The 20,713-nt window shown below is 44.2% G+C and overlaps 1 long non-coding RNA gene across 1 annotated transcript in view; it reads right to left on the bottom strand.

Moving 5' to 3' along the window:
* LOC130682853 (uncharacterized) overlaps positions 1-17,475 on the bottom strand; it is a 49,578-nt gene extending 32,103 nt beyond the window's left edge. The window contains exons 1-2 of the long non-coding RNA XR_008996234.1: positions 17,066-17,475; positions 15,540-15,668 (exon numbers count right to left, since the gene is read on the bottom strand). This is a non-coding gene — a long non-coding RNA (uncharacterized LOC130682853). The remainder of the gene's footprint in view (positions 1-15,539; positions 15,669-17,065) is intronic.
* Positions 17,476-20,713: the final 3,238 nt, after the last annotated feature.

Below are 20,713 nucleotides of genomic sequence, written 5' to 3'. Positions count from 1 at the left end.
AAGAAGGGTGAACATACTTTAACATCTGTTTGAGTCACCTTAAAGTTGTAAGAGTTCAAAATAGCCCTTCAAGCCCCCTGCAGATTTGACAGCCATGAGTAGCAAGGTGGTGTATCTTGTGTAAACGGTGTGTGTTTCATGGGGACACTGGATACTTTGACCCCTGGCATGCTGACTTTCAGAGGGGACCTAGTAGTGAAGTGGTTTTTTGGTCTGACCAGGCTGGAGCAAGCTGAGGGAACAGGCTTTCAGAATGTGGCCCTGTGCTTTGGGAACTAGGGAGCCACAGCGAGTTCTGTCACTTCTCGACTCAAGTAATAGAGCATTTTGAACTCCAGCCAGTCCCAAAGGCTTGATGAGCTCAGTTTAGTCCTTGCAGCCAGCCCGAGTCCTCTGTAAACTGCCTTTGCAGATGCTGCGCAAGCTCCTTATTGGAGCCAGTTAGATAGGATTCTGAGTGGTGAATGTCCCTCTGGGGAGGCTTATGCCTAAGTGTTCCTTCCCACAAAGTATTTGAAGGTAGGTTGACCCAGGAAGAGATTTACTTAGATGAGAGTGAAGGAGGCTTGTTTGAAGGGTATTCAAAGTCCCTGTACAGCCCCTTTTGGGTGAACACTGAACTGAGCTCGGATGAAAGCAGCTCAGTGGGAAGAGGGGAAGAAGTGCCCAGATTTGGGGTCTCTCCTGAGTGAACACTGAAAGGACTCGACAGGTTGGATGGAGTGTGCGGTGGGTAGGAGAGAAGAGCTCCAAGGCTTTTTTTGGAACAATGGGGTGGCTGGTGGTGCCGCTGTGTGAATGCATCCTTTCCAGGCTGAGCTAGCGGGGCTGTGACAGTCCTGTGGGTCCTTCCTCCACCACTCCACTCATCAAAGCTCCCCTCCCCAGAAGTCAAGACTGACCCACTGTCTTTTAGAGGATCTAGGGTAGTGGGGGGCCCTTTGGGGAACCCTTCCCTGGGGTCATTTCGGTATCCAGCAAAATCTCTGGGTTCTAGATGGTTGCTGGGATGACGTCTATCCCTCCCTAGATCTAGGTCAAAGGTTGCCCCCAGCAGGGGAGCATCTGCTCCTTCTGCCTCCCGCAGAGTGCCCTGCAGTGCAGTTTTAGGAACTGGGGTAAAGAGGAAGTGTGGTGCTTTCATCTGAATTACTATCACAAAATCAAGGCTAAGCCCAGGACTGGGTGTGAGGCTGTTTCCTCCTCTTCCTTAGCCACATCTCTTCCCTGTGTCTGCTCCCTCAGCCACCAAGAAGGATAGTCTGAAGGTCTAACTTGCAGAAAATCCTTTCATATCTGACAAGAGTTAACTATCTGTTTCTAGAAAGCTCCCACACAGTGATGCGCTCTCTCTCTGTCTCACTCAAACACACACATACCCACACACACACAATTTTATTTACAGTCCAGGAAAGGCCCATACATTCTGAATATATACTCCACCCTCCCCACAAACCACTGTAAAATCCTAAAAACCTACACATGCTTGTAAATAGATCATCCTTAAATGGAGCAGGATCTCTGAACACCCCGTGAGTCATGCAGCTAAAATGTTCCCCAGGGGACCCGGCTTGGCAGCACATTTTCCTGTAAAAAATTGAGTTCAGAGCTTTCCATGGCACCCAGCTCGATGCCAGGAAGAGCCCATCTGTGTTTGGTGGGGAAGCCAGCAGTCAGGAACCTGTGAGCCAAATGCTCTGCCCTTCCCCGGGTGGAAACACTCCCCAGGAAGTCACTCAGCAGAGCTTGTGAGGAGGCCCTGCTGCCGGAGGAGACCACCGCGCAGCAGACGAGGAATGGCGGCTCGGTTCCCGCACAGGCCCGGCCCCCCTGTGCTCCCCAGGGGGATGCCTGCTTTCACTGGGCCTCTGTTTCCTTGTCTTTGCAAGGAATGGGCTGGACCAGATTAAATCCAATAACCCCTGAGTGCCAGACTTGTGCTGTGGAAATGAAACTTTATTTTAAAGGCTAAAATTCAGCTCCAGCCCTCAAGGAGCACGGAGCCTTGTGGATGGATAACTCAGACTTCATGGTCAGAATTCGGGTCCCCAAGGAGGCTGAGGGCCAGCCCTCGCAGATGTAGGGGGCTGTGTTTCCCTGACTAGAGCAGTCTTAGGTTGGGGTGAGTGGAAATGATATCACCACAGAAGTGGCACAGCCAAGGGAGGGCCTGTGGACTCCTCTCCTTCCGTTTTTGGCCATCGCTAAACTGTGGAGCCTCTAGATTCACACACACCACCAGACACTAGAAAAGTGATGATGGGAATGGGAAGCGTGTACTCAGAGGCCCAGATGTGGCCCTGGCCTGAGCTGTCCCCCACTGAGACAGGCAGACCTTAGCAGAGAAGCCCGAAGCTGAGAGCAATAGGCTTAATGAGTTGGTGGGTTTCACTTTGTCTGCTGTAGGACCACTGAGGGTGGCAGCCAGCCTGGGGGTCTGCACAGAGCCTAGTTAGTGGGACAAGCACTGTCTCCCACGGGCCCCAGGCATCCGCAGGCTGAAGGTCAGTCTTGGCAGTTACTACCTGCAGCTCCTGGGTCTCACACAAGGTCCTTCTCCCTCCCACTTACCTGCTTTCTATCAGCTGCCTACTTCCTGTCACCTCTGTGCACTCAGCATCCATGGCTACCTATGAATTCCCACTTGGAAGAAACAATGGGGCTTTATAACCACTGGCCGACAGCTCCCTCTGGTCCCACACTGAAGCTCCTGCCTCCTTCTGCCCCTTGGACTGCGACTGGGAAGGCCAGCTAGCCTCTTGACCCAGAGGCTCAGCAAGACCCCAAATACCAAGACTTACTCGTTTTTTCTTCCCTGATTTCCACTTCTTTACAAGTGACTTATCTCTAGAGGCAGCAAAGGCCAGGACTTTTTCTGTTCTTCCAAACCAAACACTGTGACTGGGTTCTTTTAGCTCTTAGGCTTGTCAGTCCTCATTTCCTCACAACTGCCGGCCATCTTTCCCCTACTCTGAGCCTTGGGGGACTGACCCCTGTGGACTACATCTCCCAGAAGCCCTTGTAACTGGCTTCCAGGTTTAGCCCATGGGAGTCACATGGAAGAGGTTAGCGGCTGTGAGCAAGGACCAGTCATGGTGTTTCTTCTCCCCAGTTCCCTGTTCTCTCTCTGCTTTGGTGCTGTCTCTGGCTTTAGGTGAGGCCCTCCATGGCCGGAGCTTCCACCAGGCGGCCCCTCCTCCACATTTCAGTTTTCACCGGGCCACAGTTAAACTATCATCCCCTCCCAGAGCCTCCGGGCGATAAAGGCTTCCCACTGTTGCTGGTCCCTGGGAGCTTCACCAACTTTGCCTGCTCCCGCAGCCCTGCCCTCACTTCTATCATAGTACCCAAGCTTACTGGGGTGAATTCTGTTTTCTGACCATCTGATGCAATAATTCTCTAAATTCACAGTTTGACTCACTGAACTTTAAAAATTACATGACTTTTCCATCAAGTTGATGAGTGTGGATGCTTCGCATTTAATATTATACTTTCTAGAAGTTCTAGAACAACTCTAGACAGGTTAAATTCCTTGCTAGAGCCATGAGCCATGGCAAGAAGAGGCACTCGCTCAGAGACGAGATAAAAAGGTCTGCCAAGAACAGCACAGGTTTCTCCCGTTATTGATGGGACTCCTGGCTCCCACTTCTTACTGAGAAGAAGTGCGGGACAGCCAAGGCCTGGGAGAAGGCAGTGAGGCAGAGTGATCCGGCCTTATTTTTAAGGGGAAAAAAAAACCCTGGAAGAATCCATGTGCCTGCCACCTGAAGTGAGCAAATGCTTACTTTAAAAAATTTACTTCAGATCTTTTTAAACAGAAATAAAACATTACAGAGTTAAAATACCCTATGTCCTCACACCAGACCTGTTACCCTCCCTCCCTTCCCACACTGATGAATTCCATGTGTCCCCAGGCTTTATCTTTACATTTTATTCTACATTCTAAGTTTTAATAAACAATATATCACATTGCTCCATGTTTTTAAACTTGTATGGAAAATGGTATCACTTTATTAATATTATTATTAATAATAATATTCTGCAACTTGCTTTTATTAATAACCCTTGTATTGTTGAGAAATAGCTCTACTGTTACATATAGATTGGATCCATGCATTCAAGTTGCTATAGAGTGTTCTACCATATGGGTGCTCTGCAATTTATTTAGTTTACATATGCTCTGGTAGGCATTTTATGGTTTTTAAATGTCTTGGTTTCTATAAGTAATGTTTATAAAACATGTACAGAAGTGTCTCTAGGCTATATAGTGGGGTGCTCAGTCAATGCATATGTGTATTTGCAATTTTATTAGAGTTTGCCAAAATTGTTTTCCCAAAATGATTTTACCTACCTGCTGAATTCCTGTTTCTCTACATTTTCACCAGTATTTTGTATTGTCATAACTTTCCATTTTTACCAAGGTAAAAATATGAAATTGAATTTCCTTGTTTAAATTGATACCCCTGTTTCCTGGTGAGGCCCAGACATCTTTTCATGTGTATATTCTATATTTGGAGTTCTTTTGTAAACTGTTGGTTTATAGTCTTTACTCACTTTTTGTTGGGATCTTTGTCCTTTTTAAAAAATTGACTTAAATGATTTCTTTACATATTTCAGATATAAATCCTTCTCTGTCACTTGCCTTTTCTTTTCCTTTTCAGAAGTTCTAAATTTGGACATTTTCCTTTTTGATTTCTGATTTTTATGTCTTATAAAACCTTCCCCATGTCCATGTCATAAAAGCCATCTGGAGTTTATTTTTGGGTGTGGTGTGAGATAGGACTCTAATCTAATTTTTTTCCCACAAAGGAAGCTGGTTATTGTAACATTTTTTGAATGGCTCATAATTTCTCCAACTAATTTATAATGCTTCCTCTGTCATAAACTAAAGTTCAAATTATGTTGGATCTATTTCTGGGCTTTCTATTCTGTTTTATTGATAGATTTGCTATCCCTGCTCCCCCTTCCTACTCACTCTTGTTGAAAATGATAGATTAAACCCACAGCCACCTACCTCCACTCCCCTTCTCCAACATCTCCCTCCTCAATTTTGCCCTGAACTCATCTACTAGACCTATCTTTCCAACAGTCACCATCACCTAACTTATTGAGTGCCTACTGTGTACTAGGCTAGTCCAATGCTAACTGCACATGCATTACTCATTTGCTGTTCACAGCCCTATAAGGCAGTCCCTGTTTGGCCAATTAAGATGCTGAGGCTCAGAAGTTGAGTGACTTGTCGATGTCATGCAATCTTTAAAAGACAAACCTCTTTGTCCCCAGTGTGTTGATATCACTCTATGTTCCTTTCTAGCCTTCAAGACCTCCATAATCTAATCCCCGTCTAATCTCAGAATGCTCCCATCTATAAATAGGGATATTAATACCGTATTGCAGGGCTGTCCTAAGAATCTTGTGAGATTGTAAAAGTGAAAGCACTTAGCACAGTGCCTAGCACATTATAGGTACCCAATAAACACCAGCTAAATTTGAATAGGAAGCAGGCAGCCATTGCCAAAGGTTAAAAAATAAATTAATTAAAGTTTACCCCAGCCCACTTTTCCCTTCTTTAGTATCCCAGAGGCAACTGAGCAAGAGTGAGGAGGAGTGGGTGGGTAAGAGTGGAAGTCATCTTTGGATAGCTCCCCCTTCTACTCTGCTTTCTCTAGTTAGGGACTTCCAAGAGCAACAGAAAGACTGACAAGGGGAAGGTGAAGATAGGAAATCCTTAGAAATCTTATTTATTCCTGCTGAGCCTCAGGGCTGAAGATCAACATCTGTTGAGTAGCTCTGGACTTGCACAGCAAGATTGCCTATGGAATGGCCATCGTGGCACAGGCTTCCTACCTCCAGGCACCCAAAGCTGGAGGAAGGCATCTTCCACTTTGGGCTGCCTGGGCTTGGACCACAGCCTGCACCCTGTTAGTGGTTCCCATGGCAACAGGGCAACTATAGGCCTCCCTCAGAGGAAGCAGGTCAAACAAGAAAGCCTTTCCAGGCAGCTCTTGGCTAATGGGAACCACATTGATGAAGGAAGCTGATTGACTTGACAAATCCAGGGCTAGCACACAGGCTCCCTTTAATGCTGGAGGATTAAGGTCACTTGCAATTTTCTTGCTAATTGAAGTTTTCGTAGGAAAAGCAAACACATATATACACATGTATGTATGTATTTCCACGCTGATTCTATTTCAGAAGCTGTGGGCTGTACACTTTGGTTACTGGCTTTCTTTGACTCCACAACTCACATCTGCACTGTGTCATTGGTGGCTATGGCCATGGCCCCAGGACACTGCAGAGATCAGAATAACAGGGAAACAACAGTGGGGAGGACAGTGCCCTCTCTCCCTTGTTTAACTTGGAAATCCTGCCTGAGTCTTATAAGAAACAATATGTTGGGTCCTAAAAGACATGAGAACTACATCAGGTACTGAGAAAGAAACCCAAAAGGCCACAGCCCATTTTTCTTTGCTGGTGGTCTGGCCTGGGGTGCTGAGGCAGCTACTGACTGCCATGGGTGTCTCTGGACATGACCGATTCAGAAAGGGCAGGATTTTCTGCTTAAACAGTCCCTACTATTCGCCAAAACCAAGTGAGGTCCCTGGACCTACAAAACCTTTATGTATGGTTGAGAAGAAAGGAACTCCCAATATATGTTTTAAGTTACAAAGGTTTGAAGGAGAAGCTGTCCGTTATAGGGGGTCAAAGGGACCTGCCTTCTTTAATTTGTTAACATGGTAGCACACAGGTTCCCAGCCTGTATCACACCCACACCCAAACACATGGCAATGCTCATATGCACACTACACCTCCAGGGACATGTCCAGAGCTAGGCTAATTCCAGGGAGTGACATACCCATTTCTTCTGCATTCATGAAAGCCTACTGGAACACAGGTGAGCTTCAGTAATGTGTTAGAAAAGGAATTCACTCACAAAGCTCATTCTTGATTATTTGTAACAGATTAATTGTGATCCATCTCAATACTAATGGTAGTAGATCTGATTTCTCATCCTAGTCCTGGCACTAGCTCAGTGACTTTGGGTAGGGTACTTCTTTGAACCTTGGTTTCCAAATCTGTGCAAGTGTGAGGTTGGGCTGTGGCCTCCGAGGGCACTGGCAGCAATCAGGTTCTCTAGGTCAGACTCCTTCTGTGCTTTGTATCAGTGTGCATATGCCTGAAGTCCCTGGAAATCAGGACAGAGCAGAATTTCCCGGCCTCTGGGCACTGTAACTTCTCCCCATGGAGGTTTCGGCTCCTACCCCCCCCCCCCACTACCACACAACCTCCTAGGTTCCACCCCTTCTTCCTAAAATTCTGCCCTTGGGAAAGATATGCTAATTGTGTGCACACTGGGTATCAATTACTAAAGGGAGAGAAGAGTTGTCTTTGAGCAGAAGAATGAAGTTTTGAACAAAAGGAGAATCACCAGAGAGATGAAGCGGAAGGTTTTGGGAGCAAGAACCCGAGATACACAGAGGCTTATTGCTGATGCCCCACATTCCACTGTTAGCAAATAAGTCCTTTTGCTAAAACTACTGGGGGCCTACTCCCCACAAAAGTAATGTATTAAAATTCAGAAGTCATTCAGACATTGGTGGGAAAGAGTTATTCAGTTCTTTTTTTCAGTGCCTTTTTAATAAGGATGGGGAGGAGAGAGTATAAGGGTAGGCAAAAGGTTAGGGGACTTAGCAGCTGAAGGATGTAAGAGGAATATCCTGAAGAGGAAAAAAAAACCCCCAAAGGGCAGGCTTGGGACCTCAGTAATCTCAATACCACACAATTTGGGTAGGGGCCTGCTCTGAACTGGGAACTCCCCTGCAGGGGGTTGGGGGCCCACGCAGGAATCAGAAGAGGTAATTACAGGCATGTTAGAGCAGCATGGGCCTTGGAAATCAAGGAAAAGAGGCTGTGTGAGTCACTCCATAGAGATAGGATGGACTGCCACCCCAAATTTGGTTCAGAGGTTGAGGTTGATGACACCATACATGTACCAAGGGGGTATTATTACAAAACATAGTGAGGCTTTCTAGTTAGAGCAAGACACGCTTCTAAGAAAATCCAAAAATGTCTTGGGATTTTATGGTGGTTAGGGGGTGGGGTTGGGGTGAGGGCTCCTACCTGCTGGAAGGGGCATATATGGTTTGAACTCTCCATTGGTGCTAAAAAGAAGGTGTGCCTGGGCATTTTTGTCAGTTTGCCCATATGTGGGGCATAAGGGGAAAGAGAGTGAATGGGTCTTAAAAAGCTGTCAGTAGTTGAAATCAAAATGGGATTTGTTTATAAGCCAGGGATGAGCAGTAGATCCTGTTTGTCTCCATGGCCTATCAACACCCTCCCTAACAGTTCTAGCTCCTGGGAAGCCTGTTAGAATATTTCCTGAGTCACACTGCAGACCTCTTGGTGTGTGTGTGTGTGTGTGTGTGTGTGTGTGTGTGTGTGTGTGTGTGTGTGTTAACACTGACCCCAAGCTTCAGAGTCTTGTATAATGAAATGACTGGACCTCTGAATCAAAACTGGCTCATTTGGGGCCTGAGAAACTGAAATATGCTAAAGGGAACAGGAGCTCCAAAGGTAAAGCTGATCTTCTCATAGCTACTCATCAAATGCATATCATCCAGGGTAGGAGTAGGAATAAAACCAAAAAGACATGCCAGAATGTGAACTCAAAAATGGGCCATCATTCCAAGCTGGTCTTGAGGGGGCCACACACCAACCAGAAATGCTGGCACTACCTGTCTGTTTCTTAGAACCAGCTCCTCTTTGGGCAAGGCTTTGGAGCCAGGTAAAAAATAACTTCCTCCTTTGAGTCACAGTTTTAGAATTGTAAGCGGTATCTATCAGGAGACAAGGTCTTTGGGTTCAGTCAGGGCAGTTCAAATCCACAATCGTTGGTTGTTTATTTCCTGTCTAAGCCTCAGCTCCCTCCCCTGCGATATGGGGATGCTAATGTACAGAATGTTGTCAAAATTAGGGTATTATGTGTGAAGGACCTTGAACAGAGCAGGCACTTAACACCTTCTACATTTGTACTTGGTTGTGTGTTCTAGAGGACAAGAATTGATCGTATAATTTCTTGTACCTCCAGGGTCTAGCACAAAGCCTGGTATATAGTAGGTACAAAATAAACATTTGTGAATTGAACTAGTGAAGTGATACTGATATTATTCATCCTTCTGATCCATCTACTAAGCACAGGAAAGGGAAGGAAATGGACACATCACTGAACGCTTACTATGTACACTGTATCATTTCATTCTCAACACAACTCCAAGTGCTGATGGTCTATGCTGACAGGATAGGAAAAGAGAGGCTCCAAAAGGTGAAAGGATACTCCTAAGGTTAAACAGCTAGTGCGTAATGGAGAGGGCTTCCCCTTGAAATCCCACATTCTTTCTCGGCCAGCAGACCACAAGAGGTAGGAGGCCCTGTGAGAGTGGTGCATCAGAGGGGAGCCACCAGGCAGGAAAGTGTGCTGACATTTTCTTCAAATGTTCAACTTGCCTCAATAAAAACACTTCCCAGATGTTTCAAGGACCTGGCAAGTCTTCAGTCACAAAGTGAGGGATGGTCCCTCCCTTGTAAGGGAATAGAACTATATAGCCCGACCTCTCTGGATCATGCTGGCCAGCCAGGGCCTCAGCCACCCTGGGAGCTCCGAGGCCAGGCTTACGGTGAGGCAGTGTGCTTACCCACCCAAGGCTCAGGTCATGGTGCATGCCACGGACTGAATTGTGCCCCACAAAAGGACATGTTGAAGTCCTAACCCCAATACTTGTGAATGTGACCTTATTTGGAAGTAGGGTCTTTGCTGATATAATCAAGTTAAGATGAGGTCATACCGAATGAGGGTGGGCCCTTAATCTAGTGTGACTGGTGTTCTTTTAAGAGGGAAATTTGAGCACAGACACCCATGCAGGGGAAACACCATGTGAAGACAGAGCAGAGATGGGCTGGGTGCAGCTGCAAACCATGGAGCGTCAAGCACTGCCAACTATGCCAGACACCAGGGAGCAGCAAGGAAAGATCCTATCCAGTCCCAGAGAGCATGGCCCTACGGACACCTTTGTGCCAGGCGTATAGGCTCCGGAATTGTGGGAGAAAAAATTTGTGATATCTGAAACCCAATCTGTGGTACTTTGTTAAGGCATCCCTGGGAAATGAATACAGAAGCTCTTCTGGGAAGCCTCCAAGTTCCAGAGCCTGGTGCCTCAGCCATCAGCTGGGGAGGCCCACAGATTCCATCGGTCAGGGCTCTGCAGCTCCCCCATCCTTCCACCCAACCCTGTGAGACCAGACAGACCAGCTCCTGGACACACATCTTCCCAGTGGGCTTTTTACTCAACACTTAGCTCAGAACATCCTTCGTGGATTTGAGAAATGCCATTTTCTGTTAACATAAGCACCAACATCCTTGCTACTCTTTATGTACCACTCCAGTGTAGGCGGAGGGTCTAGCACGTTTGCTCCACTCTAGTCTGGAGAACAGAGGTCCTTGAAACTCCGTGTGGTGCACAGGGAAGAGGAGGTTTGGGAGAATAAGAACACAGATTTTGGATTCAAACACTTCAGATTCTAGCTCTTCTCCCAACAGCTATGTAACTTTGGGAGAGCCACTTGGTCTCAAGGCTCACCATCCTCATCTCCAATATGATAAAAATTACCCACACACCACACGATTAGAGGATTAAAGGACATAATGTGCATGAAGTGCCTGACACACACAGAGTAACTGACAAATATTGTTACTATTACTTTTATCATTATTGTTGTTATTATTTCATCTTGATTATTAACGTCCTTGCAATGGGACTGCCCATACCATGAACTACAGCATTGTAAGAGGGGAGAGACATAGAGTCAGAAATGAAGGGAAGAAAATTCATCGAGTTGACTGCCCAGCTCATACTCCTGTTTTCTGGAATGGCTCCTCCCACCATAGTTGTTACTCCATAAAAGGCAGGTATTATTTTTACTTTCTTATCATTGCTGTTTATGAGGCCATTGTCTGAACCAGATCAGTACCATTAACAGCTCCTCCTCTGCTGCAGCCTGTGTCAAAGTCCCAGGCACCTGTGGTAAATTGGATTATTGCTCCTAATCTTCACTCCCCTGTAATAGAATTACATATATATATATATACACTCTTTTCTATGCAAAATGTATTTCCTCTCACTGTGGGCAGAACGTGCTTTCTGCATGACTGCTTTAGGCCAGTCGGATGTCAGCAGTCATGACATCAGCAGAGGCTCAGGGTCTGGCTTCTCCTCTTGCATTCCTGGTAAGATCTATTGAACCCTTGTATATGTCAGGCGCTACTCTTGATTATCTTACTAAATTGCCACAACTCTGTAAGGTCAGTACTGTTTTCATGCCAATTTCCACACATAAGAAAACTGAGGCCAAGAGAGATTAAGCAGCTTGCCCAAAGTCAGACCATTATGGACCCATGACTAAACCCAGGCAGTGTAGGGTGTCTGACCATTACACTTCACCAGCCACTTCATAGCCTGAAGAATTTGATAGAAATTCCTTTGTCCAAAGACACAAAAAAGATGTCGGGAGAAATTCCTCTGTCCAGAGACAAAAAGCTAGTATCTTCTCCTTTTCCCCAAATACTAGCAATGTTCCATACACCATACCATGTGTTTTATATATCTTGTCCCTCCATCCTTATAACCACCTCATGGGTTTTACAGATGAAGAAATTGAAGCTCAGAAAACCTAAGTGGCTTGCTAGAGTCACACAGTTGGAAAGTAGTAGAGCTAGAATTTGACCCCATCTTGAATATCTAACCCCAAAACCTGTACTCTTTCCATCTTCTCAGTATATCATCCTGTATCCTCCCTCTGCTGATTATTAAATTATGGGAACCTCTGTTTCTCTACATCCAAAATGGAATAATCAGTCTAGAATCTAGATCCTCTTGTTCACATTGGAGGAGTGTGCTGAGAAGAGTAACAATCATGTGCAGGCTTGGTCAAGAGTTCACGCTGACCAAAATTTTGTATTATTTTTCAAATACATGGCTAACTTTCTGGAGAGTGTGATGAAGGGAATATTTACAAGTCTTTACAGAAGGCTGAGGATCAGTAAGGGTCAAATGCTGGAATTAAAAAGCATCCTGGGAATAGAGTGTCAGGGAGATGTGGATTGGCTAGTATGACTGGTTGTGGGGTAGGTGTTGAGGACCAGAGGCCATGGGAAGGACCAGTTTGTCTAAGCCAAAGGTCCAAGCACCCGCCTCTGGTGTGTGATGGCTTTACAGGATGGAGAGCCAGGGCCCAGGGACTGGATGGGGGTACCACACTAAACCCACACTGAAATGAAGCCATGTATTCTACAAATATTTACCAGATAAGCCAAGCACTCTGAGACAATAGCAGTTTGAATCTGGCAAATTGCAATGGGGCTGTGTGTACCAAGTACCTGGCTGGATACCTCAGGTAGTAGACCCTCCCTGCCCTTTGGAGGGACAGTCAGAGAACAAATCCTTCCTCAAGGATTTTGCATGCAATTTGTGAAAGTTATCACTTAAACCAAATCTAAGCCTGAAACTAAATCTTCTCCTAGAATTTAGGAGCCAAAGAGGAACCCTTTACTGCTGATGTGGGAAGAGCCCCAGGGCACATTATTAAGTAAAATAAATACTGTGTAAACTATGTTGCTTTTGTGAGGAAGAAGAGGAAAATTAATATATTTGTTTGTATATACATAAACTAGAAGGATGTATGAGCAACTAGTAACAGTGGATATCTCTGGAAGAGAGAGTGGGTAGGAACAGGGTGAATGGAGATAGGGGGAGGAAGAATTCATTACATACTGTTCAATATTTCATTTTTAAAATTAGTACACACACTAAAATTACCCTTTTCTGAGTCTTTTCTTTGTAGAGTTCTATCAATTTTAACATATGTATAGACTCATATAATACCACTATAATCAGAATACTAAACTATTCCCTCACCCCAAAAATCTCCCTATGCTATCTCTTTAATGCACTACCTCCCACTACCTTTAACCCTTGCCAACCACTCATCCATTCTCCATTCTAATAATTTTGTTTTTTCAAGAAAGTTATGTCAATAGAACTGTGTAGTATGTAAGATTTTGAGACTGCTGTTTTGTTTTGTTTTTTCTCTCAACATATCTTTGGGATCCATCCAAATTGTTGCACGGATCAGAAGTCCATTCCTTCTTATTTTTGAGTACCAGTCCATATATGGATGCAACACAGATTCCTCTTACTGCCATTCACCCAATGAAGGTCATTTGGTTTGTTTCCACCCTGGGGCAATAATAAATAGATGTACTATATATTGTTTCCACTCTTTGGGGGAAAGAATTCAATCTTGCACCATTAAGCATAATGTTAGCTAGAGGTTCATTGTTACTGTACAGAAATGCAAGTGATTTTTGTGTGTTGACTCTTTATCCTGCTGCTTTGCTATTCATTTAATAGTTCTAACACTTTTTTTCAGGTAGAATTTTTAGGGGTTTCTCATATAAGATCATATCATTTGCAAACAGAACATTTAACTTCTTTTCAGTTAGGATGCCTTTTATTTCTTTTTCTTGCCTAATTGCTCTGGCTAGAATGTACAGTACCATGCTGAATAGAAGTGGTGAAATCAGGCATCCTTGCCTTGTTCCTGATCTCAGAGAAAGCTCCAGTCTTTCACATTCACTGTAGATTTTTTTATATATGGCTTTTGTTACATAGTTTCCTTCTATTCCTAGTTGTTTTTATCATGGAAGGGTGTTGACTTTTGTCAAATGCTTATATATATATTTGTATATATTCCCTTTTTATATATGTAAAATTTTTTCCTTTCAACTGTCAAATACATTTTAAAGAATACAAGAGGAGAAAACTAGTATTTTATATTTACCTTTTCTATTCTTCCTTCATTCTTGATATTTCAATTTCCTTCTGGCATCATTTCCCTTTTGTCCAAAGAGCTTCCTTTAACAAATATTTTAGGGCATATTTTCTGGCTGTGAATTCTTAGTTTTCCTTCATCTCTGACTGCCTTTATTTTGCCCATATTTCTGTAGAATATTTTTGCTGAATACAGAATTCAGGGCTGATACTTTTCCTTCGGCATTTAAAAAATATTGTGAGAATTCTTTTGGCCTCTATGGCTTCTTATAAGAAATCTGCAGTCATTCAAATTGTTGTTCCTGAAAGGTTATGCATCATTTTTCGCTGGCTGTTTTAAGATTTTTTTGTGTTTGGTTTTTAGCAGTTTAGCTACAAAATGTTTGGATATGTGTTTCTCTAGGTTTATCCTCTTTAGAATTTCCTTGATTTCTTGAATCTATAGGTTTATATCTCTTACTTAATTTAGGAAGTTTTCAGCCATTATTTCTTCATATATTTTTCAACACTGTACTTTTTCTCCTTTACTTCTGGGACTCTTGTGACATGAATATTAGATCTTTTGTTAATGTCCCACAGATATGGGGGCTCTGTTAATTTTTTTCTATCTTTTTTCTCTATTGCTCAGATTTGATAATTTCCATTGATCTGTCTTCAAATTCATTGACTGTTTCATCTATTACCTCAATTCTGCTATTCAGTAGCAGATATTTTTATATGTTATTATTTTTAAATTTCCATTTGGTTCTCCTTTATATCTTTTATTCTTGACTGAGTCTTTTTTAACATTTGCTGTGAGAATGCTGATGACTGCTTTTTGGAACATTTACATCATAGCTGTTTAAAAGTCTTTGTCAGATAACTCCAATATCTCTATAATCTCAACATTGGTGTCTATTGATTGTCTTTCCCCATGCACGTTGAGGTTTTCCTGGTTATTGACATGCTGAGTTATTTTGGATTGTATTCTCAACACTTTGAGTACTATGTTATGAGGATCTTGGTCTTATTTTAAATTTCATGGAAAATATTTTCCATGTGTTTTTGTTTTAGCACACAATTAATCTGTTTAGTTTTAGGTTGCAACTTTCAGTCATCTTCTATAGGCTATGGTTCCAATATAAGTTCAGTTCTCAAAAGTTTTTGTATTACTCTACAGATCTGCCCAAGATATGCACCACCCAGTAATCACTCTGAGACCCAGGCAGTGCTTTATCAGCTCACTTCTCAAAGTCTGTGGTATACCAAAAAGGATCAGATCAGTGCTGCTCAAGGGTGAGCTCTGGAGTCCTAAACATCTTTATTGGGTCATCTTCCCAAGCTCCTCCTTCTCCATAATCTTCCAGAGACCTTTATGGTTCTCTGGCCAGACTTGGGGCTCTAGTTGCTCTGTTCTTTTGCATATTCCCACAGCTTCCTCAGCTGGCCTCTATCCTGGCCCAAATGGAGGGCGGACAGTGAGAGGGATAAGAAGCAACAGGGGTTTGACCCATCCTCTTGGAACTATACTGCTACCAGGGAAGACGATGCCTCGCCCTTAAAGCTTTGGGTCTCATGGGTTCTCACAGGCTGCTACTGCCCTTGCAACAAGATTCCCTGAGGGCTGGGGAACATGAGAAGGGAGATAAAAAAAAGTAAAATGGGACATTTCCTTACCTTATGGCACATTAGAAGTTCCTTTGTCCCATCCTTGAGCCATAGCTAGAGGACTTCTCCGAAAGCTCTCTCTGCTCAATAGTGTTTATTTCTGGGTTTCTGGATGCTTTGAGTTCAGGTCATGGGATGCTGATGGGAAAAAAACATGGTGAACTTATCACTGGTGAGATTTGATGGTATTTTTAATTCTGGTGTTTTTCCTCCATCTGCCTGCTGCTATTTACTTTTCACAGTCTTCAAATCCTACATATATTCTGTTCAGGTTTTATAGTTGTAGTCAGTGGGAGAGAAAGGGTGAAGCATACTTGATCCATCTCACACGGTACTGGAGCCCAACATATTTATATCTACATATTGTATGAATATCATCTATTCAAAATTTAAATCTAAAAAATAGTCAAATAACTTTAAAAAGGAAAAAAAAAACTTTGTGTACAACTGAGGTACACTGTTATACCACCAGGCTTTATGAACACTGAAAGAAGGTGACTGGTAGCACCTCGCTCTTGTGGGCCAAGAGGTTTAAACACCAGCACCCGACTCTGCTGTCCTGAGAGAGCTACTTCTCTCCACCGGTGGAAAGCAGTCCCAGCCTCTTGATCATGGGTGATCAGGAGCACTGACTAGGTGTGGGCTTGGGGCACCTCCAGCTTCAGCCACTTCCCCACCATTGAGGCTTCACAGAATGTGGACACTGCAGGCCTGAGGAAAGGAAATGTGTTTCTTTAGCATCTGGTAAGGTGAAGCTCCAATGAGTCTTTCCTGCCTTTTGTGGGAAAGTTGTTAATTCAGAGACACAATCCAAGCCAGTGACCACACCTGTTGGGTGCCCAGCTTAATTCCAAGGAGGAATCTTCCATAGCAGGGCTGCATGAAGTCACACAGATCCTTCAAATCCAGGGGAAAAGGGCTGAGAAGAAGCAAAAGTGCTCCAGAGAAGTCACAGATTCCAGAATGAGCTGTGCTTCACTGAGCAGAACTAGTCCGGGAAAGGAAACAGAAGATGTTTAGATGGCAAAAGGCTCCCGTAGGACTGAGAAGCAGACCCCACAGCTCCTAATTACATCCAGCCAAGATGTCCACCCTGATGTCTGTGAGCTTGCAAAGGGTCCACCTTTCTCTTCAGTCAGGAGCTGAACAAATATCTCTAGCACTTGGCTTTCTGAAGAGTTACTTTGTCATTTCCTAAAATGTGTCCCAGCACTCTGCTTGTCTCCTTTCCTTTGCTGGCCTTCTATCTATTTCAGGATCAAGATTATTAGGTGCCCAAAACTTGGGCCCCAGAATCAGATAGACCAGGGTTCATATTTTAACACTGTCGCTCGCTAGCTGTGACTCAGGCAAGTTATTTACGTCCCCTAAGCTTTGGTTTCCTCATGCTTAGGGTGGATATAAGAATGGTGCTCATACTGAAAAGAGTATGAGGCAAAGTGCGTAAAGCCCTTAGCCTACTGCCTGACACATAACATATACACTCAGTGAACGGTAGGCATCCTTCCAACGCCCTCCTCATGATCGTCACTCACTGTGATTATGATCATGAAGGCTCCCCCTCCTTCTCTGCTCTGTCCGGTATTGGGAGGGCCCGGGTTGGAAAAATCATGAATAGAGCATCAGTTGCAAACATATGTCCCATATACAAAACACAGCTCCCACAGCTCTGCTCCTCAGGATGGGACATTTCCCACCATGCACGCTTTGGTCTCCTCGACCCCACTGGCCTGTTGCAATCTTTCTGAAGCTCAAAGATTGGCATGAAAATCCCACTGAGAACTCTGTGGGATTTGGGGGTGGAGTAGACAGGAGGAGGAAGCTGGGGCATAACCAGGGTCCCAGGAGGCTCAAGGCCCAGCTTCTGGGCCAAGGTCTGTGGGTTCACTGAGTGTTCGTCTCAGCTGGTCTGCTCCCAAACTTGGGAATCCATGCAGGAATGTTATTTGGAAACAATTTTCACTTGTTGTACCACACAAATGGTATCCCTCTCTGTTCTGTGTCAGAACTAAGCTACAGATTGTGGCTGGTGAGGCAGCCTTGCCGAGCCTGGTGCTCTGGCTGCTAAAGGATCGTACTGTCTTGTAGAAGTTGGACTGATGCCTATGGCTATCACCTTTTCTCATTACAAACATGATCTTTTTAAATGAAAAAACTTGCCCTACTGTCCATATTTATGAACTCTTTGGGTGGGGAAAAAGGAATTTTTCCCAGTTGTAAATTTTTAATGAAGGCCTTTTTAAAAAATAAAATTTTGCAGTTCTCAAAAAATAAAAAAAGCTTGCTTAGGTGTGGGCATGGTGGGGAAGCACCATTTGGGTAAGCCAAGTAGCTCAGGCGTCAACATCTGAGGGGTTTCCAGAATCATAAGAGTATTTACAACTGCTGAAAAGCTCCTTCAAGGAAATGTAGCTTCACGAAAATATGTTACTAAACTCAAAAGTTAATTTTGTATTCCTCCAACAATGGACTGATCTGTTTGCATAATTTCCTGAAGTGCAGACACTAGGTTACATAAACCCTATTTGATTTTTAGGGAATAATTAGCTGAAAATACTTAATAGCAGGTTTCTTTTCAGGCATGGAGTATTAGATAATACAATCATCCTATTCGAAAACTTTATTTTTTACTAGTATTCAAGTAGACCAAGTGCTGTAGAAACCTGCACCAGGCCTTGTGAAGTCCTCCCACACTGCTCTGGCCACCCTGGTTAGCAATGACCTGTGGTGCAGTTGGGAATTGGCCTCCGCCCTCATTTATCCTTCAAGTACCCCAGGATGGGACAACTGGTCATGCCAGCCCCAAGGTCACAGGTGCAGGGCCACTAAAACCACACTTTCCCTACTCCCCAGGATATTCAGACCCTCAAGTTCTCTCATTCTTAAAATTATTATAAATAACAGATAACACATGTTCATTGTAGAATATTTGAAATATACAGAAAAGCAAAAAGTCGAAAATACAACTCATAATCTTAACACCCAGTGATAATCACATTAATACTTTGATGTCATCTACTTATCTTTCTATGTACTTAAAAAACAATAATCTTCTATTTTTGTACACTCAGGTAATTTTCGATGTCCTGATAAACAATTCCCTGCTCTATGTCCTGCTAACATTTTTGCTCACATCTTCTATTATTACCTTAGGGTAGATGTCATTTCAAGAAATGTCATTACTGAGTCAGAGTTTGCCCATTTTTTAAGCTTTTATTCAAGTTGCCCTCCAGGTAAATCATATCTACTTACTCTCTTTTCAGCCATGTATGGGATTGCCTGTTTTTTCAGACCCTTACTCGTGACAAGAATTGTAATTTTCTAACAAATTATACTTTAATCATGAAAGTATTCTTTTGATTATTGATATATATAAATATATGACATATTATAATGTCATATTATATATAATATAATACACTATATTATATACATGTTATATAATATATACATATCATGTGTGTGTGTGTGTGTGTGTGTGTGTGTATTCTACTGGTTCTTTTGCTCTGGAGAACCTGACCAATTACCCCCATTTTCCAGATGAGAATATGGGGGCTCAAAGAATTTCAGTCACTTAACTTAAAGTCACCAGCTGGTAAGCAGCAGAATGGAATTCTTGTCCGTTCACTCCCCGTGGGCTCTGGGAATGCACTGCAGCAGGGGTGGCACTAGGGGAGGCGAATGGGTGAGCCACACAAGCGCAGGGCCAGATCTTGCCTTTACTTAAAGGCTTCATCATTTTTATATCATGAATTTTTTGTTTTAATTTTCATTTTAAGAATATATTGCATTAAAATATTATGTATCTTCAGTGTTGATTTTTTTGCACCCTCCTCACCTTTACATTTTGTGCCTTAATGTCCCGTGCCTCACCCTAAAGGCAAAAGACCTCCATCCTTTTCAAAGAAATAGAGGTGGGGATGGGGGAGAGGGGAGGCTTGCGGACTGAGTGCAGACAGGGGTCAGGAGACCTGGGCTGGATGCAGCTCCCAGGTGACTCTGTGTGGCTCTGAGCAGTATGCTTGGTCTTTCTGTGCTCTTGGCCTGTCAGAACGGATCTGCTTCTCAGAAGCAGGGCGAGAAAATGAGCATGGTGCTTAATATGCCCATTCTACATAAGAGAGATGTTCCGCATAAATGCACACGATTTTGATGTTTGGTGATGAGCAGTGTTCCAAATTATCGCGGTCTACATATCATTTTGTTTAAAAGGCGCACTTCCTTCCCAGCCCAGGCTCCCAGCACCCAGGGGGTATCAGGCAGATGAGCTGTTCCCAGGCCCAGGGTGGTGGGGAGAAAAGGCTTCTGAGTTCAGGCCGCCTCCTCAGCCCAGAAACAAGCCTTTCTGGCAAGATCTGTGTTTCTAAGATGGGAGGGAGAGGAGTCGGGTGGGGATGCCTGAGGGGAGGCCACTATTTGGCTTTCTGACCTGAGACGCCTGCCCAGGCTGCTCGCTGAGACGGGGTCTGCCCGGTTCACCCAAGGCTCCTACATCCCCTAGCCACATTCTAACCATTCTCCCTTCCATGATGCATGCCCACCCCCCTTCCTGGACGGAGGCCTGGCAGCTAATTCCATTCCCGCCCACTTTGTCCACTCCAGTGGCCACATGACTGAGGGGAAATGGCAAGAAACTCCAGTCCTGAAACTGGGCCCAACTGATAGGTCCCAGTTCCTGGAATACAGCAGAGAGGCGGCTGGCTGGGGTGGAGGCCAGCCTTCCCAGGGCTTGGGCCCTGTCCTGCATGGCAGGGTTTCAAAGTCCACGCAGGCCCCAGCTGGGCTGCCTGCTTCCCACAGAAGACAAAGAAATGCAGGAGCCAAGGCCTTCTCCTTACCCAAGGAGACTTTCTTATTCCCCAGCCTGAGAGGCTCTCCCTGCTCCTCACCAACCTGGTTTAGGTGCTCTCCTTCCTCAGGGCACATTCTGTCTTGGATCAAAATGTCTGTGCTCTCACTTGCCATAGAGGGGCAGAATCTGGTCAGGAAGGCATTTGTCTCACCTGTCTTTACTAGTAATAGCTGCCAATTGCTAAGCAATTTCTACATATGCATTATCTTATTTACTCTCAACCTGGGAAGTAGATAGTACTGTATTACCATTCTGCAGACGGAGAGACTGAGGCTTCAGGGGGTAAAGTAATTTGCCCAAGGTCACCAGTAGATGACCAAGACAAGCGTTG

This window comes from Manis pentadactyla, chromosome 3, assembly GCF_030020395.1.
Source record: "Manis pentadactyla isolate mManPen7 chromosome 3, mManPen7.hap1, whole genome shotgun sequence".
In the NCBI taxonomy this organism is placed as follows: Eukaryota; Metazoa; Chordata; class Mammalia; order Pholidota; family Manidae; genus Manis; species Manis pentadactyla.
Note: the sequence above shows the minus strand (reverse complement) of the source record. Positions and strands in the feature narration are given on the sequence as shown.